This window comes from Lithobates pipiens, unplaced genomic scaffold, assembly GCF_037356315.1.
Source record: "Lithobates pipiens isolate NorthernLeopardFrog02 unplaced genomic scaffold, aLitPip1_a1.2 Scaffold_8, whole genome shotgun sequence".
Taxonomy (NCBI): Eukaryota; Metazoa; Chordata; class Amphibia; order Anura; family Ranidae; genus Lithobates; species Lithobates pipiens.
In genome coordinates this window covers 548,738,761-548,766,005 of record NW_027507903.1, presented here as the reverse complement: position 1 = coordinate 548,766,005, position 27,245 = coordinate 548,738,761, and positions in this window count along the sequence as shown.

Genomic DNA, 27,245 nt, shown 5'->3' with positions numbered 1-27,245 from the left:
GGTTATCAAAAGAACAATGAAGCAGAAAATTTGCTATCCAACAATGACAAGTATCGCAGAGAAATCGGTAAGCTGCTAAATATTGCCACTCTGACGAGACCAGACATAGCTGCCGCAGTGTGCATACCATGCAGGAAAGTTTGAGCACCCTGTCAGCATGACTGGAACGCAATAAAAAAAATAAATGCAATACCTCAAAGGAACAATGCAGATTAAATTACGGTTACCAGCAACATCCAATCCAAAACTGGTCGGATATGTGGATGCTGATTGGGCAAGTGACTGCACAGACCGCAAATACACAAGTGGATTTATCTTCCAGTATGTGGAAGGAACCATAAGTTGGTCTAGTCAAAAGCAAACAACTGTTGCTCTATCTTCAACTGAAGCAGATCACATTGCAGCAGCACACGCGTGTCAAGAAGCGATATGGATTTGTTAACTTTTTGTGGACATTGAGGTGAACATGTCAAGAAGAATACTCATTAGTCTCTTGTTAGTTTATGCCCGCAAAGCCATCACGATGAGTTGGAAGAAAACATCTCCTCTCACCATTCCTTTTTGGAAGAGACTGATTAATGCCAGTTTACCTCTTTACAAAGCTACATATGCCAGCAGGGGCTGCACCCATAAGTTTCAAAAGATCTGGTCATGCTGGCTTGATGACACTTCTACAGCAAGCAATGAGCCGAGTGATGCAACTTAATGTGAAGACCTTGACTAATACTCTGTCATAGAATTGTTACTATGTCCTATATCCTTTTCACCTTTGTTTGAGCCTTGCTACTCCTGAGCAGATCCCACTCTCCTTATTGGTAAGTAGTTTAGGATTTTTGCTTTCAGTTGTTTTGTTCATGTTTTTAAATGTTGATGTGAACTGAGACCACTTGGTCTTGCCTCTGCGTGGGCTGCAGTTTGTGTACTACACCATAAAAATCAATAGAAGTGATTTTTCAAACTGAGGGATAATCAAGAGCAAGGTGTTATTCACATTCAGTATTGCTCATCAGAGGTGATGACTGCTGATGCACTCATCAAGCCTTTGTTGAAGGAATGTCATAGTTATTTCCAGAAGAAGTTGAATGTAATTTGACAAAGCACATACCGTTGAGAAGGGGTGTTGGAAGAACAACAGCATGGTTGTTAATAAACTGACAATACTGTATGCATTAGACCTATCTATGCAGCAGGTGGCGCTGTAGTATTATAGTGTTTATAGTATGTATTCTATGATATAACAGGATGTATTGCATATCTATGTTCAATACACTGGTTTGTTGTTCCTGTCTCCATGATGTAAAGACATGTTCTGATATTCCTCCATGAAAGTAAAGTGTATTGCTGTATATAAGAAGCAGAGTTGGACTTTAACTCATATATGTTCCCCTGCACTCAGGACCGTCGTTAATATTGATTGGACCCTGGGCAAAACTTTTCTTGGGCCCCCGCCCCCCCCCAAGCAGTTTTGCTCTCCACCTGCTCTGAGGCATAAAATAAATAGCAACTAGACTCAAAATCAGTTTACTGAATCAGATCAGGCAGCTATTGCGATTGGTTGCCAGAGGTTACATTGTATCATTACCGCTCACTGTCTGGTTGCTAGAGGTTACAGCACAAATTACGGCTCACCGATTAGTTGCTAGAGGTTACAGCACATGATTTCTGCTTATTGATTGGTTGCTAGAGATTACTGTGGATATGACCTCAGGGGGGCATGATATACATATCAATGCCGCCAGCCGCCCCTATTTAGATATGAATGCAGACACTATTTACATATGAATGCTGGTAATGTACATGTAAACACAGGGTCTGCAGGTGAGTCATCTTTACACAACAATAGGGCAGAGCTGGGCAGCATTAGTAACAGCACACTGAGATATTGGGACACAGCACAGGACTAAAACCTCAGGGGACGAGGAAATTTAAACCAGGATAGTTGGCAAGTATGAGGCAGCTGCTTTGGGCCCCACAACAATGACAGGGCCCAGGGCAGCTGCCCCTTTTGCCCTGCCTTAAAACGGCCCTGCCTGCACTCTTCTCTCTCCTTCCCTCTTTCTACCCACCTTAATGATCGTTCTATGTGTACTCCTTAATGTCTACCCGGACCCAGGTTACTGTACATTGTTATTTATTTGTACATTGTTACTTTTTTACAAGTTTTCCGCACTTGTTGGTCTTCAGATAATACTTATCTGTATTTATATTTGTTATAGAATGTATGCATTGTCATTGTCTTTAACTTGGATGAGGTAAAGGGAACATGGGATGCCCAGATAATTTACTTTAAACAAATGAAAGATATTTGGAATCTGTATTTGCAGTCTCTAAAGCTCCATACTCCTCCAGCACATCACTTATGAGTCATTGTTGCTTCCTCTACTGCATAATGCTTGATTCCTGGCACAGCTTTGACATTTGCTGGCATGGGTCTGCAGCCCCCTTTGGTGTAGCAATCGATAGCAACTGAAAAGAGTCTTTTTATGCTAGCTGTGTTCTAGGTGGACTACTGGTCCCAGTCAGTCCAGTGCAGACTCTGGGCATAAATAGGAGGCCTGCCCCCTGCCAATCCAAGCAGGAGATTGGTTAGGGCTCCCAGTTGCACCCCATGCCACTCCAATCCTCTCTCCCCACCTCTTTTCTAGAACCTTTCAGAAACCAGAGCGAGGCGCCAGAGAGATAAAGCCACTTGTCAGTCACCTGCTGCTGCTCTAAACCACTCCCAGCCCCCAGATCAAACAAACAGACCTAGCTTTTAGCTATGCCTGCCTGAATTTACCTGCACTGGCTGAAACAAAAAAACCTACCTCTAGCAACCTACCTACCTAAGGTAGAGGAGGCTACATTTAATAAAAAGATATTAAACAAAAAAAAAAACACCAGGGACGATTACTGTCATAGCCAATCACAGCTATCACATGATTGGAAAACTCAACTCTTGCTGTTGGCACTACGTACTGGTTAAAGGGCCAAAGATAAAGGGTTACATTGTATAGCCCAAACTTTTTATTTTTTTTATTTTGAATAGAGTATAGAAGGGTTAAAATCGGCATGTATGGTCAGAAAGTTCACCCCTTACCTCTGGCATTACCTGATAGTTAAAAGGCTGATGGTAAGGATTACGTGTGGACTTCATTCAAAGCTGGAGGATAACAGGTATCCCTACTAGTATTCAAAAAGTGGGAGCAGGTGTCAGGCACTAATTCAGAAGCTTGGACATATGTGGGGTAAGACACTGCTCAAAACTGACCCAGTGCTTCAGATGTGGATATGGCTGTGTATGGCTTCAGCCAAACCCCCTGACATGTTTCCCCTAGCCTACCGAGGCATGTTCACAGAGATCCTCTGTGAGCAAGCCCTAGTAGGTGTAGCGCCCATAGGCCATAATCCGTTGCAGGGCGGACTTGACTTAATGGGCTTAACGGTTACCTTCTCTTGGCCTGCTTTTCCACTTCTAGGGGTTCCCAGGGTTGATACCCAACGACTTGTACACTGACACAGATGAAGCCCTTTTTAAAAGGTTTTATTTTGCAGTAGAACTTTCAATTAACACAATCTCTTAGGGAACAGAGGGCATGGATGAAGAACTCAGGCACCTTGAACTGCAGGTCTAGCAAAGTCTCTATTTCCACCCAGAGAGTAGCCACTCGCAGCTGGGCACTTCAAGGCTGAACAGATCTATAGCCAGAGATCATGGCAGTCAGCACGTTGACTCAAACTTGAACAATCAACTAAGGGTGAATAGGAACCTTTTTCCTCCGTACCTGGAACGTTTTCCGTCTCCTCAATGGTACTGGAAAAGTGTGAATTCGTCAATGTCCTTTTCAACTCAGTAACCAGGCACTTCTCAGGATGCCACTTGCCGGCCCTCCTCCGTAGAGTCCTCCCCCGGTCACTTCCATGAGCTGCGGTGTCCCTCCAAGCTGAGAGCACACCCGGACACTTTGAATCCTCCATCAGTTACTGCGCCTTGGACCAGCAGGTTCCAAGACTCGAGAACGGATGGATCCCTACCCCAGACCAAGCAGGTCTATCAGGGGCCACTGACAGGAACATGTTGCGGGGTGTCGAACACCCGGTGACCCCTCATGGGGCTACCCCGGTCCTGGAACCAGACTAGATCACACGGGTCTCTTGAACAACTCTGGAACCCCGAACTAGTGACCCATAACCCTTTAAGTACCCCTTCCCAGACTCCTCAGCGGGCCCCGGCACTCCCACTGATTGGCTCAGAGAAGGCCGATACCTAAACATCCAACCAGACCTGGTTCTAGCCTGTCATGTGCACCTCACCGTTCACATGACCAGGCAGAGCCTGGCCAAACTGGTGTTAAGGTCTACCTATACAATTAATCCTCAGAACCTTTACTGTTCTGGGGCCAAAAACTAAATTTACATGCGTGTGACATTTGATCCCAAATGTCATCCGCTACATAGGCATGGTGAAACATGTCAGGGGGTGTATCCAGAGCAGCGATGGCTGAGGCCATACACAGCCATATCCACATCTGAAGCACTGGGTCAACTTTGAGCCACGTCTTACCCCACAGCTGATAGTAAGGCATTAAATTGTAAACTAGAGTTCCTGGGTGGACACGCCTGTGGTGGGCTGATGATTGCAGTGCAAGAGGACTTCCCAGTAAAAACCTTTTACAACGCCTAAGATTATCCCTTAGGGGTAAGTGCATTGGCAAAAGGGGGATCACATGGAGCACGAGGCTGTTGTTTATATGCATGGTGTGCTGTGGATTCTTTGAGAAGACTCTCCTATCAAACCTAAGGGCTTTGGGATCACAACACTCCTTTTTATGAACTTTTCCATTCTTTGGACTCTTTGTTTTCCCTATAGTGTGTATATATATGTATGGTACTTATTTTATTTTTTATAGCGCTGTTAATGTGTAGGTACTGTGTTTAGCGGAATTTTGAGATTGTACCTGTGCATATTTTATTTTATTTTATTATTAAATTGTATGTATAGCTAAAACTATAAAGTAGGGAAGTATTGAAACTCCTTACAAGTTCATTTTTGCTGTCTATCCCATCTTAGACACCTGTCCCTGGAATAGGTGTCCCCATTAGAACATCTCTTCTGGGGACAACTCAATTTTTTTTTAATTTCCCCTCACTTTACTTTTTTTACAAAATAGAGGTGTGCTGGCATTTATTTTTAATGATATGTAAAATGCATACACACGGACCAAACATACACCTTGCTGTGCACTGAAAAAATGAATGTACACTGAGCCCATTAATATGCTATAAGTATGAATGGGGCTTACGCTGACAAAAGGTTCAGTAACTGAATGCTCTCAAAATAACTTCTGAGTGCCCAGCAGTGCTACAGCTTTAATAATACAATTATTTCTAACAGACTGCAATCTTGGGGAAAAAAAGATTTCTCTGAGCAGCTGTGTAGATTTTTTTCTGTTCCTGAACACTTGTAAAAGCTTTCATATTTTCCCTGCTGTAGCTTATTATAAGAGACAGCTACTCATCTTATTGATTGCAAAAATATCAAATGGCCTATAGCAGCCTTTCTCAACCTTTTTAACATGAAGGAACTCATGAAACAACTACAAGCGGTTATGGGGAATGGGTATGGGAACTAGCTCATTAACCTTTAGGCCTCATACACACAGATACTTAGCAGCTCTGCTTTCCTTTGAGGCATAAAAAGCTTGGCGCTTTCAGGCATTATAAGTCCTTTTTGATAACAGCAGAATTCTAAATGCTGGCAGTTTAATAGTGTTATGGCCACCCTTACAGCATTTAGCTTGACTTATGCCAATGAACTTGAATATATAACTCAAATACCAACTATTCCAGCAGATTTGTTATGGTGTTTTGCAATCAGCCTGCTTGGCAAAGTAACTCCTTATGCCAGGGGTGTCCAAACTACGGCCCTCCAGTTGTTCAGGAACTACAATCCCCATCATGCCTAGTCATGTCTTTGAATGTCAGAGTTTTACAATGCCTCATGGGATGTGTAGTTCTGCAACAGCTGGAGGGCCGTAGTTTGGACACCCCTGCCTTATGCAGTCTAATAACTGCTGAGGTCAATTAAATTGACTGATAAGAATGCCTTGGAGCCTGTTGGGACAGCCTTCTCTGTTATTTTGAAGACGTGTATTTGTTCATCTGAGGATTTGAAAATACAAGTCAAATAACTCCGCATAAGACAAACTGAAGATTGTATGAGTGGCCAGAAAACTAATAAACGGACAGAAATTTGAATAATGCTGTATGCATCAATGAGGACTTATATTGCCCACCTCCAAAAATGGGAATTTTTTTTTTAATGTTTTTTAAATGTGGGGTTTTGATCATTGTTTGCATAGGAACAATTTTGATATGTTTATATATAACAGTTGAATGACTGTGTTCTTGAGTTGGCTTGTTCTATTAAATAAAGGGAAAGGAGCATTAAACATGATATTGAAATAACTTTCCAGACTCAGAGATCCCCTGCTAATAATCACTATATCTACAGCTCACAGTACATTAGCAAGATGGTCATTGGTAAGAATGTTCCTTCCTATATTGGTTAGTTGGATGAATGCTTCTTCCATTGGTGGTCAGTGGGAAGAATGCTCCTATTGGTGGTCAGTGGGAAGAATGCTCCTTCTATTGGTGGTCAGTGGGAAGAATGCTCCTTCTATTGGTGGTCAGTGGGAAGAATGCTCCTTCCACTGGTAGTCATTTGGAAGAAAGCTCATTCCATTGGTAGTCAATTGGAAGAATGCTCTTTCCTTTGGTGGTCAGTTGGAAGATTGCTAATACCATTTGTGGTTAGTTGGAAAAATGCTCCTTCCACTGGTAGTCAGTTGTAAGAAAATCTTCCTTTCATTGGTGATCGGTAAGAAGAATGTTCCTTCCATTGTTGGTCAGATGGAATAAAAGCTTCCTTCCATTGGTGGTTAGAAAAATCCCCCTAATGCCGCGTACACACGAGCGGATTGTATGGCGTACTTAGTCCGTCATACAATCTACAATCCGACGGACAGTCCGTCGTACTTTCCACTGAACGGACTTGACCACACACGGATGCACAAACAGTCCGTCGAAAGCTTGCGCGATGACGTGTACAGCACGTACGACGGGACTAGAAATAGGAAGTCCAAGACACAGCAAAGCACCCTTCCGCCGTGTAAATCCTTTCTGGGCATGCGCCATTCTTAGTCCGTTGAACTAGCATACTGACGACCGTACTGTCCGCTGAAACCAAAGTACGACGGACAGAATTTCGAAAAAAACGAAATTCTTAGTACTCCGGACTGCACGCTGAAAAAGTCCGCTGAAGCCCACACACGAGCGGATTGTCCGCTGAAATGTGTTTCGACGGACTAAGTACGCCATACAATCCGCTCGTGTGTACGCGGCATTAGAGAGAACTAAAATGATAATTGGTGCCAGTGGTTACCTATCTGAGAAGCAGAAATTGCTTATTGCTCAAGCAACCTTTAGCAATCTCTTGTGGAACCATAAGGTTTCAAAAGCCTGGTCTATAAAGAGCACACAGTGCTTTGAAAAAGTATTCATTCAATTTTCTACATTTTGTCATGTTACAACCAAAAAGGTGAATGTATTTTATTGGGATCTCATGTGATAGACCAACACAAAGTGGCACATAATTGAAGTGAAAGGAAAATATTAAATGCTTTTCAACATTTTTTACAAATAAATATCTGAAAAGTATGATATGCATTTGTATTCAGCCCCCAAGTCAATACTTTGTAGAACCACCTTTCTCTGCAAATACAGCTGAATTTTTTTTTGGGGATGTCTCTACCAACTTTGCATATCTAGAGAGTGGAATGTTTGCCCATTCTTCTTTGCAAAAGTTTTGTCAGATTGGATGGAGAGCATCTGTGAACAGCAATTTTCAAGTCTTGCCCAGATTCTCAATTGGATTTAGGTCTGGACTTTGACTGTGCCATTCTAACACATGAATATTCTTTGATCTAAACCATTCCATTGTATCTCTGGCCGTATGTCTGGGTTGCTGTCCTGCTGGAAGGTGAACCTCCACCCAGTCTCAAGTCTTTTGCAGACTTTTTGCAGGTTTTCTTATAAGATTGCCCTGTATTTGGCCCCATCCATCTTCCCATAAACTCTGACCAGCTTCCCTGTCCCTGCTGAAGAAAAGCATCCCCACAACATGATGCTGCCACCACCATGTTCCACGGTAGGTGTGGTGTGTTCAGGGCGATGTGCAGTGTTAGTTTTCCACCACACATAGCGTTTTGCTTTTAGGCCAAAAAGTTAAATTTTGGTCTCATCTGACCAGAGCACCTTCTTCCACATGTTTGCTGTGTCCCCCACAGCTTCTCGCAAACTGCAAACAGGACTTCCTATGTATTTCTTATAACAATGGCTTTCTTCTAGCCACTCTTCCATAAAGGCCATATTTGTGGAGTGCACGGCTAATAGTTGACATGGGTTACCATGGGCATCTTGGCTACTTCACTGATTAACAAGTTCCTGACCAGCCTCCGCAGTTATACTGCAGCAGGTTGGCTCCCCTGGACGAACCGACATAGCTGTACATTGGTTTGCCGCTTGACCACTGGGGGGGCACACGTGCATCGCCTATGGGCACCTGTGATCGCTACACACAGAGACAGAATGTAAACAGACAGATCTCCGTGCTGTCAGGGGTGAGGAGAGCGATCTGTTGTTCATACTTAGTATGAACAACAGATTGCTCTCCTCAACCAGGCAGTCCTGTCCCCCCCCAGTTAGAATAACTCCCTAGGTAACACAGTTAACCCCTTGATCGCCCCTAGTGTTAACCCCTTCCCTGCCAGTGACATTTACACATATTTATAGCACTGATTGCTGTATAAATGCCAATGGTCCCAAAAATGTGTCAAAAGTGTCTGATCTGTCTGCCATAATGTTGCAGTCCTGATAAAAATCGCTGATCACCGCCATTACTAGTAAGAAATGTAATAATAATAATAAAAATGGCATAAATCTTTAACCTATTTTGTAGATTAGTAAATCTACACATACTGCAGCTGCTGACTCTTAATAATAGAACACGTACCTGTCCTGGAGTCCATTGATGTCGGCACCGCAGCTGATGTTTCCATCAGCTGTCGGGTGCTGCCGCCACCATTGCTGGTAAGAAAACCCGGTAGTGAACCATTACGGCTTCATGCTGGGTCCCTACTGTGCATGCACGAGGCACAGCTGTCAAAGACAGGTATCCACTCCCCCCCCCCCCCCCCAAAGGTGGCAAATGTGGCATCGGAGGGGGGAAGGAGACAAATGAACGGACGTTCCACTTTTGGGTGGAACTCCGCTTTGAATTACACACAGGTGGACTATATTTACTAATTAAGTGACTTCTGAAGGCAATTGGTTCCACTAGATTTTAGTTAGGGGTATCAGAGTAAAGTGGTCTGAATACAAACTTTTCAGATATTTATTTGTAAAACATTTGAAAACCATTTATCATTTTTCTTTCACCTCACAGTTATGTGTTACTTTGTGTTGGTCTATCACATAAAATCCCAATAAAATACATTTACGTTTTTGGTTGTAACATGACAAACTGTGGAAAATTTCAAGGGGTGTGAATACTTTTTCAAGGCACTATATGTAAAAATTTAAAATAAACTATAACAATTAAAATCATAGAAAGACTAGATATTATTTTAACTATTTCCTGTTAGATTTACAGTGTGGAAACATTTCTAGCCTTGTTCTTGTTCTTGTCTGTCATGAAGCAATACACATCAGAGTCTCCTCCCCTACCTGATATAAGGTGTCAGTGCCTGAGGATGGGATTCTTGTGTTCAGTCATCACAGGTGTTTATGAAATTCCCTACAGTAGACAATAAAATCCCCAACTAAGACACATTTTATCGAATGTAAGATGGAATAAAGCAGTTTGCAAACTGTGGTTGATGACGCCAAAATATTATATATAACTAATAGCATATGTTGATCAGCATGTACCCTTTGTACCCTCTAACAGCTTGAATATGGCAACTGACATAGAGCGGCCATCGTTATGCCATATACAGCTAGGACCAGGGTTGCCACACAGACTTCAGGCTCTCAAATTCTACACCAGAAGCCGCATTTCAGCAATTCAGGCCCTTAGGTGACCCACCCAAGACCACATGGCCACAAGTGCTGTGTAGGCAAAGCCTCATCTCCCCCAGCCTAATGCAATCTTCTCCTGGGAGTGACACAGGGCCCATGTGCCCAATAAACATAAATACCAGCAGTCAGCATGCCTAGGGGCACTTCCCCTTCTAATTGGCCAGAGCTGTATCCATATTCATGTTGCTCGTCTGCCTAGTCTAATTTTCCTAGGTTGCTAGGCATAGGGACACTCGGACACCAAAAAAGAGCACCAGAGTACAGGCGCTATTTACCCGTTTTGTCTGGGCCCAGAAGCGGCCTCGCTTACCACGTTCCCAATTATCTCTTCCAAAGCGGCATGGAGGTGTGGCGTTACCAGACGTTCGACAGTATTATAGTGCCTCCCACCTGAGTAGAGTGCTTGACTGGGCCCGCAACCTTCCCACTAAATTGTGGGCCCAGATAGAACAACATCAGTGCCCGGTCCCGCTGAGGTCTGCCTTATGGTGCAGGGCGGCACTACCGACGGAAGTGAAGACCCATCCGCTTATAGGCAACACTTTGTATCAGAGTGAGAAGGTGGCGCTTCAACGCTCCCTAACGACCACGTCGTCCCCCCAGACACCGATTCTAGGTAATCCTAGATTCCAGCCGGGCCTACCGTCGACGCAGTATCGTTGTTTACGTGACTCCGACCTTATTAAGGCATCTCAGTTTGTAACACGCGACGGCTGGGTTTCTATTGATGCCCTTATGGACCGCAGGGGTCCCTACGGTTTAGAGTTTTGGGATGCCGTGCGTCTGCATCACTTCCTCCAGTCCATCCCGAACCCCTTGGCTCACTCTAGATCGCTGACGGTATTTGAGGAGTACTTCTCTGGCACAGAACCAATCCCCCGACTTCTTTCTCAAATGTATGGGCTCTTGAATACGCCGTTGCCAACGCACCGGATCTCCAGTCTTGCGAAATGGGAGAGGGACTTGGGCTACACCTTCACGCCTGCACAGATTACGCGGGTTTTACGGTTTACCCTAAAGTCCTCAATATGCACTAAAACACAGGAGTTGAATTATAAAATCCTTACAAGATGGTACCTGACACCTAGCCGTCTCCACCTTGTTTTCCCGGACACACCGGCACATTGCTGGCGTTGCGGGGAGGACCGGGGTACGCTCCTGCATGTTTTTTGGTCCTGCCCAAGGCTCTTGGACTTTTGGACTGCAGTTCGCAATGTTGTCCAGAAGTTCACGGAATGGCGAGTCCCAAATGACCCAGCCTTCTTCCTCTTACATTTATCGGACTTGCCCCCCAAGAGATATGCGCGGTCAGTCTTGCGCCATCTTACCAACGCGGCCAAATCTTGTATTCCTCTGCTCTGGAAACAGCAAACTCCCCCTTCCGTGGCCATGTGGTTGCGGAGGGTGGAAGAAATTAACAAGATGGAGGATCTGATACTGACTGCTCAAGATAGGCAGGAAGTTTACCGGAAAACGTGGTCACTCTGGAATGTGTTTGTGTACTCGACAGAAGGTAGAGCCCTTTTAGGGCACTAAGGGGAATCGGGGGGTCTGACAGGCATTCAGGCGGAGGACTCCGAGTCCCCTCAGTTTCCCTTTCCTAATCTTTTCCTTCCCCCTCCTTCTCTCATCCTCCCTCCCTTTAATTCTTCACCCCCTCTTTTCATTATCTCTTTCTTCTACTCTATCCCCCCCCCATCTTCTTCTGCTTTTCTCGTCTTCCCCCCCTCTTTTCTTTTTCTTATGTTCATGCACTGTTGCAAACTGTTTCCCTATACATGCGACTTACTGATTATCTACAGTGGCTGCCAGTTCGACCTCTGGATCTAGACCTTGAGTTACTTACTATACTTGGTATACTTGTGGACCCCCTTGCAGGTTTTGGCAGAGGGGGGACTCCTGTTGAGGTCGATTCCATGTTTATGGTGTATTATGTAGTTGGTAATCGCATTGCCTGTTCCTATGCTGTACATTATGGAGGCTGCGACCTTCACTGTCTTTGTTGTCACTTTTTATTTCTCTTTTTTCTTCTCCTGGGGAATTTACCCCATGTATGTGAAAACCTTGAATAAACTTATATTTGCAAAAAAAAAAGAGCACCAGAGAACACAGAGCAGGCTACACTAAATTATGCTAGCTGTTTCCCTGTTAGGCAGAGAAACCAAAAACTTTTATACACTCATCCTAGGAGGGTGCTACAGTAGACTTTTTGAGGACAGCTACAATGTCCCCCCCTGCTGCCAGGGCCACAGGCACCCTGTACTGGAGCGCTTAGCAGGCGCACATCCAGGTGTGGATCAGTGCCTCTCTTGATGCGCAGCAGTAGAAGACCTGCCATCAGTGTGCATGCCCATGTGGCACTCTGCTTGGACTGCGGAACTGAGACGTCAGGTGATGTAGCGTTTCTGGCAGGCTTGCAGCAGGAAGTCACAGCTGGTCGCAGGACCGTAGTCACAGACACTCGGATGGCAGTGCTGAGCCAAGCAGGGAACAGGAGCGAGGTCACTAGGATAGCTGGTTGTTAGTAGCAGCCGGGCAGCAAGGTACCAAGGCATTAGGTAGAAGCAAGGTCAAATGGAAAGCCAGGATCAGGAATCAGTAATCAGGAATATAACAGAGTCCAGAAGCAGGGTCCAGGAAATCCAAGTTCAGCAACGAGTATCAAGCAGGATAACAGCGGGATTCAGGGTATCAGGGAACAGCTGAAGACCAGTCAGCATTGATCAGGGGTCAGGGCACCCTTTAAATAGGCCGTCTGGTGCCAACTGGCACTAGGGACATGTTCCTGTGGGTGCACGCTGTCCGTTGTGCAATGCGCATTGGTGCCTATGGGCATCTGCAGTCACCCGTGAGCACGCGCATGTACACGAGTGCACACCGGACATATTCTAATAGTTCTCTTACAGGCACACAGTAAATGTTTTTGTTTTAGTATACACCATAGGATTGTAACAGACCTGGGACACCTTTGGGCACTCCAAAGAGAATAGTAATGCAGCACACATAGTGCCCCCACACTCTCCTGCCAAGCCCTGTTCCGAGACACATTCCTGTCTGAATAATGTGTTGGGGATTCCGGTGGACTGAAACCCAGACACATGATTCAAAACTCGGACTGAATCGTGTACAGTGGATGCCTGTGCTGATAGCAGGTCTGGGTTGAATATCTGCTGCGCGCAGCCCCCACTTAGCTCTCGCCAGCCCATTGCCGGCTTGCTGCGAGGTGCAAAACTGTAGTAGTGCCCTCCCAACTTCCTATATGGTCCCATCTCTCTAAGTGTTCCAACCCCAGTCCCGCATCATGAACTGCAGTGCTCCCTACCTTCCTGCAAAGCCTCCCAAACTCCCACACTGCCTCTCAGACCCCACACTACACTCCAGTCTCCCACAGTGCCTCATGCAAAGCTCTCAGACCCATCCAGAGTCCTTATCTCCCACAGTTCTCCCCCTAGCCCCCTCCTGTATCCTTGTCCCCATAGGACCACCCAATCTGCTGCAGAGTCCTCTAACCCCCTCGAGAACCAGAATCTCAATTTCCCCACAGTGACACCCAGCAACAAAACCTCCAGTCGACCACAAAGTCGATAAATCACTTCAAATCCTGCTATATTTTTTCTCCCACTGACAGCAACATGAGGGCATTTTTCCTCCTATTTACCTTTTATGCTTATGCAGAGTGCATTCTTACTTCAACTGGACATCGGCTTTTTTCAGTTCACCACCATCAACAGAGCATTTCTTACTGTCAATCAATGTCAGAACATTTCTTACTGTCCATCAATGTCAGAACTTTATTACTGTCCATCAATGCCAGGGCATATTTTCCACTACTGACCACTGACGCCAGATCTTTTTTTTTAATAATTGCTCTTACCGTCAATGTATGCCAAGTTAGTGCATGCACTAGCTACCAGTGTATAACCTGGCTGTGAATGCAAAGTCCACCAAAACACACCGGGGCAAATTTTAATGACCATTAATGAACTAAAGCATATTTCTGTGCTAACCACCAATGTAAGAGATTTTTTGTTTGCTACCATAAAACAGCTGTTGTCAGAGGTGTATTATTGTTATGGTGAGGGGCACAACTATTAATGAGACAATATAATCCAATGATCACCAGCACGATGTGCAAGGTACAATAGTGATAGGTTCCAGGGGACCCCATCAAACTGTGATTTCTAGTTACACCTATGTTTATGGCCCCTTCCTCTGAAATTAAATATGGTAAATTACAATACTTACTATATTGTAAGTTCTGAAGTGCCTTAATTATTTTCTGGAATTAGCTAGGTGTGGCACACATTAGATATAATGAAGATCCTTTAAAATTTAAGTCCATTCAAGTCAGCCGACAGCTTATTTGAGAAAATACGAAAGACTGCCATTAATTAACTCTCCCTATGATTGTGCTAGTTACCCGGCTGTAAAGTTGGGCAAAATGCTTTACTGCTGAGTCACTAGCTCGGAACAAGAATGAAGATCAGGAGTTTTGACTTTTCACAGACATTACTAGATGCATACTTGTCAGGGCCGTCTTTAATATTGATTGGACCCTGGGCAAACATTTTCTTGGGGTCCCCCCATGCAATTTTCGCTCTCCATCTGCTCTGAGACATACAATAAATAGCAACCGGACTCAAAATGAGTTCACTGTATCAGATCAGGGAGCAATTGTGATTGATTGCCAGAGGTTACAGTATATCATTATAGTTTACTGACTGGTTTCTAGAGGTTACAGCGCACATATGGTTCACTGATTAGTTGCTAGAGGTTACAACACATGATTTCTGCTTATTAATTGGTTGCTAGAGATTACTGTACAGTAATACTGCTCACTGATTGGTTGCTAGAGGTTACAGCACACCATCTCCTCACTGCCTGCACACCATGAACTAGGGTGGTGAACGGACCCATCAATAGACAGAAAACTCCAAGGGATCCTAGAACTCCAGGGATCAGTGGCGGTGCTGGGGGGAGGGGAGGGTGTGATCAATGGCAATGCTGATTTTTTTTACTGACTACCAATACAAAGAGGAGTTTCAACACTGGCCACCAATGTAATAGGGGTTTACACTGACCACTAATGTAATAAAAGCATTCACAATAACCACCAATGTAAGGAGGGATTAAATTGACCACTAATATAAGAGGAGCATTCACACTGGCCATTAGTGTGAATGAAAGGATTCTAAACCAAGCCCCAATGTAATAAGAAGATTTACACTGACCACCAATGTACCTGAGACATGTAGCCTGCGTTCACATGTGTGTGCTGGGAACAAATGCAAAATCGCTTTCCTGACACCACAGAAATGTGCTGCCCTTTAGCAGATACACAGCAGTGCACCCCCAAACCTCCCCCATCCGCTCCACTCCAACCTTCCCCACATTTAACTCTACCTGCCTCCTCTGCTCATCTTTGCACCCACCTTCCTTACCTCTATACATCCCCTTCTTGCTCACCTGTGCACCCCAAACTGTAATTCCTTCTCTGCCTACCTCTGCACACCCCTCACTACCCCCCCCCCCACCACCAATTTGCTTACCTTTGCAGAACAGGCTGATGGTTGGCTTAATGACCACAGTCGCAGGCAGGACTTTCCAGCATTTCCCTCCCCAGTGGGCAGCATTCAGTATAGGTGATGGTGGATATGACCTTAGGGGGGCATGATATGCATAAGAATGCCACCTTTATTTACATATCAGTGCTGCCGGATCCTGATATTTACATATAAATGCAGACGTTATTTACATATGAATGCCGGTTATTTACATGTAAACACAGGGTCTGCAGGTAAGTCATCCGTACACAACAATAGGGCAGAGCTGGGCGGCATTAGTAGCAGCAGTTCACACTGAGATATCAGGACACAGCACGAGACTAAAATTTCAAGGGACAAGGGAATTTAAACCAGGATAGCTGGCAAGTATGAGGCAGCTGCTTTGGGCCCCACAACAATGCAGAGTCCAGGGCAGCTGCCCCTTTTGCCCTGCCTTAAAGACAGCCCTGATACTTGTTCCGGACTGGTGAGTTGGAATAAATTAGGCCCCTTTCACATGGCTGGTTTGTTGCAGCCGCTGGATCCCTGTGGCAAGGATCTGTGAAATCTTGCTGCTGGAATGACTGGGTTGTGTGATCACCAATGGCCACTTAAAAAAAAAATACAGATTTTCCTATAATGGTTTTCAGGAATAGCCTGACGCTGAGCTGGCGTACCTCAGACAATCAAAACCTCTTCCTCCTAGATGGACCACAGATCACTACATTATTATCTAACATTGCAAATGGTTAAATCAAACAATCAGGGATATTTCCAGTTATAAACATTTCCAGGGACAATTCTTCAAAAGCTGGGACCATCCCTGGAAATCAGAACCAGTTAGTTGCACCTGTGGATTGGTAGCTTTCTTTTTATTTTTTTACTTGGTGGTAATCGGCTTTATAACAAATATTTTAGAGCAAAATATGTGATCAATGAGGTCTCATCTGTAATTTCTAGAATGTGCTAATATATTCTTAAATTATTCTTATTAGTAAGTGTAACATAAGAATTTTCTTTTGTGTTGCTTCCTATAAATTAGCACAGTCCTCGTATGTTAGAGCAAGAAACATTGCTTTGCAAAAACTTCCAGAGCATAATCCCTCCAGTATGAGGGCAAGAACTAGAGCATGAGTGGTCTTCAGTGAATGTAATGTGACTTGACTTTTATTGCTAATTAAAATAATGGAGTGTCCTGGAGAAGGTGGGTTAATCCTCAGAAAGCACTCAGCAGTTTGAACTTGCAATAAAAGTCAAGACTTGAAAGCTGAAGTTTGTGATTTTGCTTTATTGGCTACCATGACAGGTCTGCAGCTGTGGCTATACAGCCTGCACCCACATTTATCTCTTCTTAAGGCCGGGTTCACACCGCTGCGATGCGGGAACGCCGCGAATCCGCGGCGTTTTCCCGCATCGCATTACTCCCGCCGGCAGTTCACACTGCCCTATGCGGACGGCTGGGAGTGTCAATGATATGTTAATGACACCCCCAGATCCGCCCGTATATCGCAGTGCGATCTGCCGACTCGCACAGGAATCGGATCGCATGGTGTGAACCCCCATGCGATCCGATTCTGTTGCGGACCAAAAAAGGGTCCCGTGCGAGTTTGCTGCGGGAGCGATGCGAATTCAGCCATACTATCTGTATGGCTGAACTCGCATCGCTACGGAGATCGGATATGATTTGCACTGCAGTGCGGGTGCGAATCACATCCGGATCTCCCCCCGCAGCAGTGTGAACCCAGCCTAAGGCTGGGTTCACACCGCTGCGGGGGGAGAACCGGATGTGATTCGCACAGCAAATCACATCCGATCTCCGTAGCGATGCGAGTACAGCCATACAGATAGTATGGCTGAACTCGCAGCGGTCCCGCAGCAAACTCGCACGGGACCCTTTTTTGGGTCCGCAACGGAATCGGATCGCATGGGGGTTCACACCATGCGATCCGATTCCTGTGCGAGTCGGCAGATCGCACTGCGATATGCCGACGGATCTGGGGGTGTCATTAACATAACATTGACACCCCCAGCCGTCCGCATAGGGCAGTGTGAACTGCCGGCGGGAGTAATGCGATGCGGGAAAACGCCGCGGATTCGCGGCGTTCCCGCATCGCAGCAATGTGAACCCGGCCTTAGAGTAAGCATTGCTAAGAACACCTATACTCTACTTTCCAATATGGGAAGTTAGATTTCCTTCCTAGTGTAATCATTGTATGATGGGTTGATCTTCCTTTTATAGTAATCCTAGAGCTGCAATCAGGACCTCTATGACCAGAAAAACTCTCCAGTGCTTCTTCTTTTGCTTCTGCAAACAATGTAAAGATGGACTTGGCTAGGAAGCATGATTGCAAAAGGCAAGCCTGGTCAAATTCTCCATAAAATGATAATAAGAAACAATGTGTCCTTCATAAAATGTATCCAATTCTCAATCTCTACACAACAAGCATATATACCAGGTGTAGGCAATCCCCGGCACACAACGCCTCTTTTGCCGGCACTCGACTCCCTTCCCATCAGCAGAGCAGCGCAGGGAAGTGTCATTGAGACACCAATGCATTCCAATTTCAGAATTTCCCACACTGAACTGAGGGGAAGGCACTGTGCCCCCACACATTGTAAAAGATGGGAAAACTTATTTGGATCTCTAACTTTGCTCTAGCTGCGTTCCTCAGATTTTGTGATGGGAAAGAGTGATGGAGAAGAGATTGGGTGCAGTTCTGCTGGGATTAGCGGTCCTTGTTTCCAGGAGGAGAAGGAAAGCCAATCACAGTCCCGCTAGCCCTGCCCAACACCTGGAGGAAGATGACTGGCTTGGTTGGCACTACCAATCTCTCAGAAAGAAGGGATTTCACTGTGATTGATAAAACCACAATCAGGTGACATTTTGTGGAATTACTGTTGAGCTTCTGGGAACTTTGTTATTAAATTGTTAAATTGTTGTTAAATTATTCCTGAACCTTTGTGTCATTTACTACTGAACCCTGCACAGCCAGTATTCAGAGCAACGAAAATCGCACCCATTTTTTCCTGTGGCGCAGAGCGCTGCACTTTTTCTCCACTGTGGGGGTCCAATTTATGATCCTGCACATAGGCCCACTGCTTTCAGAAAATGCCCCTGACCTGAGCTCATCATTACGGATCCTTTCCAGATGCTTGTACGTGACATCACATACATTGCATACAAGCACATGGGCTGGATGCGAGAGGTGGATCAGCAGGATGAGTATGCAGGACAGGTAGATGTGTCTGATCTCTGCTTCCTTTCACCACTTTGCATATCACGCATATCATAGATGAGAAGAGGGTACAGCAGTGTAGCAGATGAGCAGGAGGGTACAGTGTGGGGCAGATGAGAACGGGGGTACATTGATGGGGCAGATGAGCAGGGGGGTTGCATTGGTGGGACAGAAGAGCAAGGGGGTACAGTGTTGGGGCAGATGTGCAGGAGGTACAGTGATGGGAGGAATGAGAAGGGGGTTCAGCTGTTGGACGGAAAAGCAAAGGGATATAGTGAGGGGCAGATAAGCAGGGGGTTTTAGTGTTGGGCCAAATGATAAGAGGGTTACAGTGGTGGGAAAGATGAGCAGGGGGGTTTAGTGTTGGGGCAGAAAAGCAGCGGGGTACAGTGATGGGGCAGATGAGCAAGGGGGGTACATTGGTGGGACAGATGAGCAGGGGGTTACAGCAGTGTGGCAGAGGAGCAGGGGGGTAAAGAGGTGGGGCAGATGTGCAGAGGGGTGCAGAGGAGAAAGGAGGTACATCGGTGGAACACATGAGCAGGGGTGGAGGTATGGTGACAGGAGCTGATGGAGGGATGGAGACAGGAAGTGATGGAGGGATGGTGACAGGATATGATGGAGGGATAGAGACAGGAGTTGATGGAGGGATATTTGATGAAGAAAGGAGGTCTTTAGAATTGGGGACATAAATACTGGTGATCCTAGTGGCTACCAGCGATTTCCCCACACGTTCTGTGGTGGCTATGGAACAGAAATTAAGGGGACATCTCTCCAGTTGGACATAGGTGACAAAAGCTGATAGGCTAAATAATCCGCCCTTATTCTATCGAAAATAGAAATATGTTTTTTATCTTAATATCTACAAATCACATTGCTATTTGCATATTGTACTTGTTTGTAGCTTAAATACTGAAATTTGCACTTAAAACTGCAATCTTTAAACTTTTGTAAAATGCCAGTAAAAACTTGGCTGTGCCAGTAAATTTTGGGTCTTGTGTCAGTAAATTTCTATCTGTTAGGTTGGCGGCTTTGGTGCTGCCTCTTCAGTGCAATCTATCAGTGCCTATCAATGCCCATCAGTGCTGCCTCATCAGTGCCCATTAGTGCAGTCTTTCAGCACCCATCAGTGCAGCCTATCAGTGCCCATCAGTGTAGCCTCATCAGCACACATCAGTGAAAGAGAAAAGTTACCTGTTTGCTAAATTTGATAACAAACTATGAAAAAAGTACCAATGTTTGCCGCCATTCCATGAACGTGCGCAAGTTTAAAGCGTGACATGTTAGGTATCTAGGGTAAATGAGAGCAAGGTTTGGGACTTTATATGAAACATGCAGCCAAAGAGGTAACACAGCACAAAGATGTCTGGTGGATAAACAATAATTGTGACCATTTATAATGCATAGTAACAAAATACATGCAATATAATACAGTAAAACAAGGAAACTTTCATTCCAAAACATAATACATGATAGCATATTGACATAGCAGTATATTGGTATCACAGTAGTAACATCATAAAAACACCAGACTCATTGATGCGTGTCTCCACAGTAACAAGTATTTTGTGTATTCAAATTGGTAGAATCCAAAAGAAAATGTAATAGGTGGTATATGACTGTAACATAGAAGGCATCAGATAGCTTGACCCGTTTCATAGCTACATTGCTACTCTTGTGGAGCAGATCCGCATCTATAGATGTCTATAGAAGTATTAAAGGTAAGTATTAGGTAGGATAATAATTAAAAGGAATAGTACAAGAGCAAATCCCCCACTCATTCTGGGAGTTTTTATGTTGTTACTACTGTGTTACCAATATACTGCTATGTCAATATACTATCATGTACTATGTTATGGAATTAAAGTTTCCTTGTTTTACTGTATTATATTGTATGTATTTTGGCATTATGCATTATAAATGGTCACAATTATGGTTTATCCACTAAACATCATTGTGCTGTGTTACCTCCCGGGCTGCATGTTTCATATAAAGTCCCAAACCTTGCTCTCCTTTACCCAAATGTCGGGGATGGAGGTACAATATAATGTCATATAAAGTCCCAAACCCTTTTCTCCAAACCCTTTTCTCCCTTTCTCACGTTAGGTATCTATTTACTCGTAACATCATCTTTCACATTATACAAAAAAATTGGGCTAACTTTACTGTTTTTTTTTTTTTTTTTACGCAAAGACCATGTGACATAAAAAGTTGCGATGACTGTCATTTTATCCCCTAGGGTGTCTGCTAAAAAAACATATACTGTATATAATATTTGGGGGTCCTGAGTAATTTTCTAGAAAAAAATATGATTTTTACATGTAGGAGTGAAGTGACCATGCTAGTCATGCAAGCACATCCATCCCAGCTTGATTCGTTTTCTGTTTATACTGGGATCACAGCCTGCCAGTCCTCCAATACTTCAACTTGTGCTGACACCCCCCTGCCCACCCTCACACACACACACAATCATTCACTAGGAAGATCAGTGTACTACTGCTTCTCCAACTTTACCTATCTAAGTCCCTTATGCAGAACAGAATTTATGTGATCACTTATCAAAGAAGAAAAAGAGGGAGTAAGCAATAGGGGGTGTGGGTGTCTATGTTACTTCATACAGTAGAACCTTGTAAGAATGAATGTAGCCACCCTCTAACGGGGAATTGGATCACAACAGCACAACAGAAAATAATCTGGAGACTTGGAGGAGGCTAAGTGCAATATATGGTGTTTTTCTGAGTTAAGAATAATTCATACTCAAATAGCTTTGAATAGCAAAATTTATTGTCACCTTAGGGCCTCCTTCACATAGCCAAAGCTAAATAGGCCATGGTGCAAAAGTATCTTGCCAAAAACTGCGGCTAGAAGCCCACGTGGGTGAAGCTGCATCTGGAAGCCTGTACACAGTATCAGCAGTACGCCAATCTTCAAAACTAATCACACAGGGAAAGATTACCTGCAGGTAGGGACAGATGATAGTCCCAGGATGCAACCTGTCCCTCCCTATACAATTACCCTCAAACACCTCGCCCGCTGTCAGCCTGTCACTGCTTTTTACAGCCTTCCCAGCCATGGCTGTCCACACACACTTGGGACCCCAGATGAAGTTGTTGGAAAATTTTGTGTCACCATAGCAGATTTTTATCGTGTGATTGTGGCCTCAGTTATCCAAAATTGTTTAGAGGGGTGAGTTTCTGTTCCCTTCCTAGGCTTGTGTAAAGTATGCTGCTATAGGCTTTGTTAAAGAGATTAGGAAAATTACCCTGAAAGCGTTAGACTGTCATTGAGTCCAGTGACTTCATAACAGCAATATGTAGTGAGCGTGGCTTGATCACATACAATTCACACTTCTCAAGGCAGTGACAGGACGGAGCATGTGCTGACAGCTACAGCATGCAGAATCCCTGAGGACAGAGGAACTCACTCCGATTGCTCGAGTCATGGATGATACCTCTAGGGCTGTGTTCTTTCTACACCATTTCTCCAAAGTAGATGTACAACCCACACTTGCTGCATCATCCCATTAATCAACTGTTTACTTCCTTTTCATTACATTCACCTAGTGAGGACAAAACTTTTCTGTGGATTGAATGGGAAGAGAAAGGGTTAGAACTTTTATTAGTCTTTTCTTAGGCTCCATTCACACCTGAGTGTAATGCAGCTACAGCTGCACCGCATTTTTATTAAGCTTTTTTGTGTTTTTTTTTCAGTGGAGGGTTTTTGGAGCGGCACCGTTCATTTGATAGGCAGCACTGATGAGGCGGCTCTGTTGGGCACTGATGAGCAGGCGTTGATGAGGCTGCACTGATGTGGTGCACTGATGGGCATTGATAGGCGGCACTGATGGGCAGCACTGATGGGCGACACTGATGGATGCTACTGATGGCACTAATAAGCGGCACTGATAGGGGGCATTGATGGGCACTGACAGGCATCACTGATAGGCGGCACTGATAGGCATCACTGATGGACACAGATTGTCAGCACTGGTGGGTACAGATTTGCAGCACTGTTGGAGCTGTACTGATAATCAGGATACTGATTATTAGTGCCCTGATTGTCAGATGTACCCTGTGTGAATTTGCCAGTTTTGCCTCTCCTCAAGCCCTGTCAGCATGAGCGAAGGATTGCAGGTAGCTGGCAAATCCTGTTTACATCCGTAATCAGCTGTGATTGGACACGGCTGATCATGTGGTAAAGAACCACCGTGTTTGGCTCTCTACCCTAATCACAGATCACTGCTGAAGCGTGCCGCACGGGGTACGCAGGCAGCACGAGCACAGGAGGACATCATATGATGGACTCCCAGCAAAGTGCGGCCGCCCTGTAGCTCTCAGTCGGCTATAGCACAGTCGCAAAGGGGTTAATAGACTATAGTTAACATTGCAGTTCTAAGGTTTTTAAAATGACTGTCTGTATCCCTGCTGGGGAGATCGCCCTGTACTTCCTGTCCCCTTACTTCTCTATCCAAAATAAACTCCCTTCTGTCTTGATAACCATTTTCTCTCAAAAATAAAAGGATATGAAATGGAACATATTACTGTTGTCACTGAAGGGTAAATCTTCCACTGGGGGACACTTGAACTGGTGACAACTGTCTAAGAAGGGATATCCTTTTGCTTTTGCTATGACAAAGTGTGCGCTCTATGTAGGATCTATTGGACATTGCAGCCTGCAAGCACAGGTCTGACAGAGTAGATACTGACAAGAGGCTGCACAGTTATTTGAAGGGCCCCAAGCTTGGCCAGATTTGTACCCTGTTTGCATTTAGGACCTCATTCACAAGGGGTAAATCAATACGTACCCCAATACATGCCCCGTGTGAGCAACACTGTATTCTGGCCTAGGCCGACAAGGCCCAGGCCTAGGGCAGTACTTTGCAGGGAGGGAGCACGGAAAGAGTCCCTGCCGACCTGTGCTAGACAGTGTAGTGCCAGTCTTATGGGGCAGACTGGGCTGAGAGGCAAATTAGTCTAGCGCCCCCATAAAGCAGCCTCACTGCTTCCGGTATGGCAGGGTAGGGTTGCCACCTCATCCCTTTAAACTCAAACACATATGAATTACACATGTTCTGAGGCTAATTTAATGCAGATAAGGCACAAAGTGAGTTTAATTACCACCTTAATCAGCCACAGAACCTGTGTAATTAACCACTTCAGCCCTGGAAGGATTTACCCCTGACCAGAGCACTTTTTGCAATTTGGCACTGCGTCGTTTTTACTGACAGTTGCGCGGTCTTGCGATGTTGCATCCAAACAAAATCAACATCCTTTTTCCCCACAAATAGAGCTGTCTTTTGGTGGCATTTGATTACCTCCTCGGGTTTTATTTTTTGCGCTATAAACAAAAAAAGAGAAACAATTTTGAAAAAAAGCAATATTTTTAACTTTTTTGCTATAATAAATATCCCCCAAAAATATATAAAAAATGTCTTTCTCAGTTTAGGCCAACATGTATTCTTCTACATATTTTTGGTAAAAGAAATTGCAATTTGCATATATTGATTGGTTTACGCAAAAGTTATAGTGTCTACAAAATAGGGGATAGATTTTTGGCATTTTTATTATAAATATTTTTTATTAATAATGGCAGCGATCTGCGATTTTTATCATGACTGCGACATTATGGAGGACACATCAGACACTTTTGACACTATTTTAGGACCATTGTCATTTTTACAGCGATCAGTGCTATACAAATATCGAAAATACAAAAGTGTAAGCGCCAAGCATATATAAATATTACCCTTATGATTGGCAAAAAGTAAATAAACAATACTGTGTGTATATATCTATAACGGACAAATACAGTGTGACCAAAAATGCGTAAATATCATATTATGTGTAAAAAATGTGATAATAATAAGTATATAAACAATGAAGCCCATATAGATCAAAAAACTAGACATATATCATACTAAACAGAAGAAAATACAATTATACTGTGAAGTAATCCCGAAAAAAGGAAGAAATAACGAAGATACAGTGAATATCCATGTGAATGTGAAGTAAAATTAAAAATGAAAAAAGTTTTTTTAGGGAAACATTGAAGTTCATACGGAGGAAAAAATATATAGAGTGTAAGTCCCAATAAACTTCGGTGTCCACAAGCGTTTCACTTCACTGTGACCAGAAATGACTTCACCCGGTGAAAATCCCACCACCTTGAGAAGTGCAGGCTTACCAGATGGACGTGACCCACATAGACATATGCCTAGAGGGTCAGAAATGGCTTGTAATCGCATACACTTGCTATACAAATACACTGATTACTGTGTAAATTACACTGGCAGGGAAAGGGTTAAACCCTAGGGGGCGATCAAGGGGTTAAGTGTGTCCTAGGGAGTGATTCTAACTGTGGGGGTTATTGTCTCACTATAATATGACAGAGATCACTGCTCCCGATGGCAGGGAGCAGTAGATCTCTGTCATGTTGCTAGGCAGAACAGGGAAATGCCTTGTTTACAAAGGCATCTCCTTGTTCTGACACTGTGTGACACGATCGCGGGCCCCCAGCAGACATTGTGTCTGCAGGACCCACAGTCACAGAGTAAACACAATGCTGCGATTTAAAGGGGGCGCACCTGTACGCCCATTTGCCCAGCTGTGCCATTGTGCAGACGTATATTGTCATGCGCATGTGGTTAATATGTGTTCAGGTTTAAAGGGATGAGGTGGTAACCTGGGGGGGGGGGGGTACTTATGAAAAAAAAAAAAAAAAGAAATCACAGCTGGGAAACAATAAGGCAACACAGTTCTCTTTCCTCTAGTTTTTTTTCATGGCCGCTTTTCTTGACATTTCCCATGGAAGACATTTAGATTACGGTTAACTCAGCTGAAAGGGCAACTTGCCAAAAATTCTGTTACATCTGATGTAAAATTAAGAGTTGAATAAACAACAAATAATATTCTGTTTCTTACCATTGGTTATAGTGCAGTATTGTTCACAAGGCTTCGAAGAATCTATTTATCATTAACCTGGGTAGTGTCATCATGACAGCTTTGTATGTTATCCAATCTTCTTCCTTCGGTTAGAACTTTAAAAACAGTTTATGTGTGCCAAGCTGTGCAAAGGTTGACATCTAGTGGTAAATATTGGAAATACAGGCTGGTAAATTTTATTTTACACCCCTTTCATACAGGGCAAACTCTACTTTGATCAACAGATCTATCTGCAGATCCCTTGCTGATCAGAGCAGAGCGGGCGGATGACAGGTCAGTGTCTGCTCTGTTTCTGCAAAATGGACAAGGACAGAGCCCGCTCTGCTCTATTGGAGGCCAGGAGAAAATGGACTTTGCTGTCCATTTACATCCGACTGCTCTCCGATCCTTTTTAGCGGACTAGTTCAGATTGGGGGTATGCAGGTGTAAATAGGCATGGCTCCCAACTGTCCCTGATTTCGAGGAACTGTCCCTGATTTGAAGCAATGTCCTTCTGTCCCTCATTCCTCCTCATTTGTCCCTCAATTTGGTCTGATCTATATAGATGTATATAAAATGCACTTTTTATCTATCTAAAGCATTTTCCAGCACTAAACCTTTCATCGGATTTCTAAATTGCTGCATTTGTAAATTCCAAAAGCCAATTTTAAAGCAATAGTAGTGGATTTTTTCTGATTTTTTTTGTAGAGAATTCCGATTGGACAAAGTGCCACACATTCTTAGACCAAATTACGAGACCAAAGCTATTGGCTACTAGCCGCAACGTAGTCCTGTTGCAACAAACGAACATCATCACGTTACGAAAGATCGGATTTTCCGACAACTTTGTCCGACCGCGTGTATGCAACACCAGTTTCCGTCGAAAAAACTGTCGGAAAAAATCCAATTTTAAAGCATCTCTGTTGAGAAGAAAACATTTTATAAATCTGTAAAAGAGCAGGTATAATACTTATTTGTCCCATTGGCTCTGAATCCGATCTATGCTCTCTTAATGAAGAATTCCAAGTATGGTTTTGTTTACATTGGTTCAGCCTAGAACAATGTAACTATGTATATGCCTCCCCTGGATCCGCTGTGCTGCCTATTAGGTGTCCTGGAGGAGATGATCCCGGAGGAGATGACGAGGGTTGCTTTCTCTCGGGCCTTGTTCCAAGCTAGCAAAAACATTCTTATGGGGTGGAAATTGGATACAGCATGTGGGAAACACTCTCCTCCTTGAACGGTATATATACCAGCACAGGGGGAGGCCTGGCAAATTTGACAATCTGGGCTCCCTGGCTTTATACTCCAGGACTGAGTCCTAATGAGCTTATTAAGATGAGACTTCTGCAATGCCCTTAAAGCTGAAGGTTCACATGGGTACTGAATGTATAGAGGTTATCCTAGTGTTCTTAAACCACAGCTCC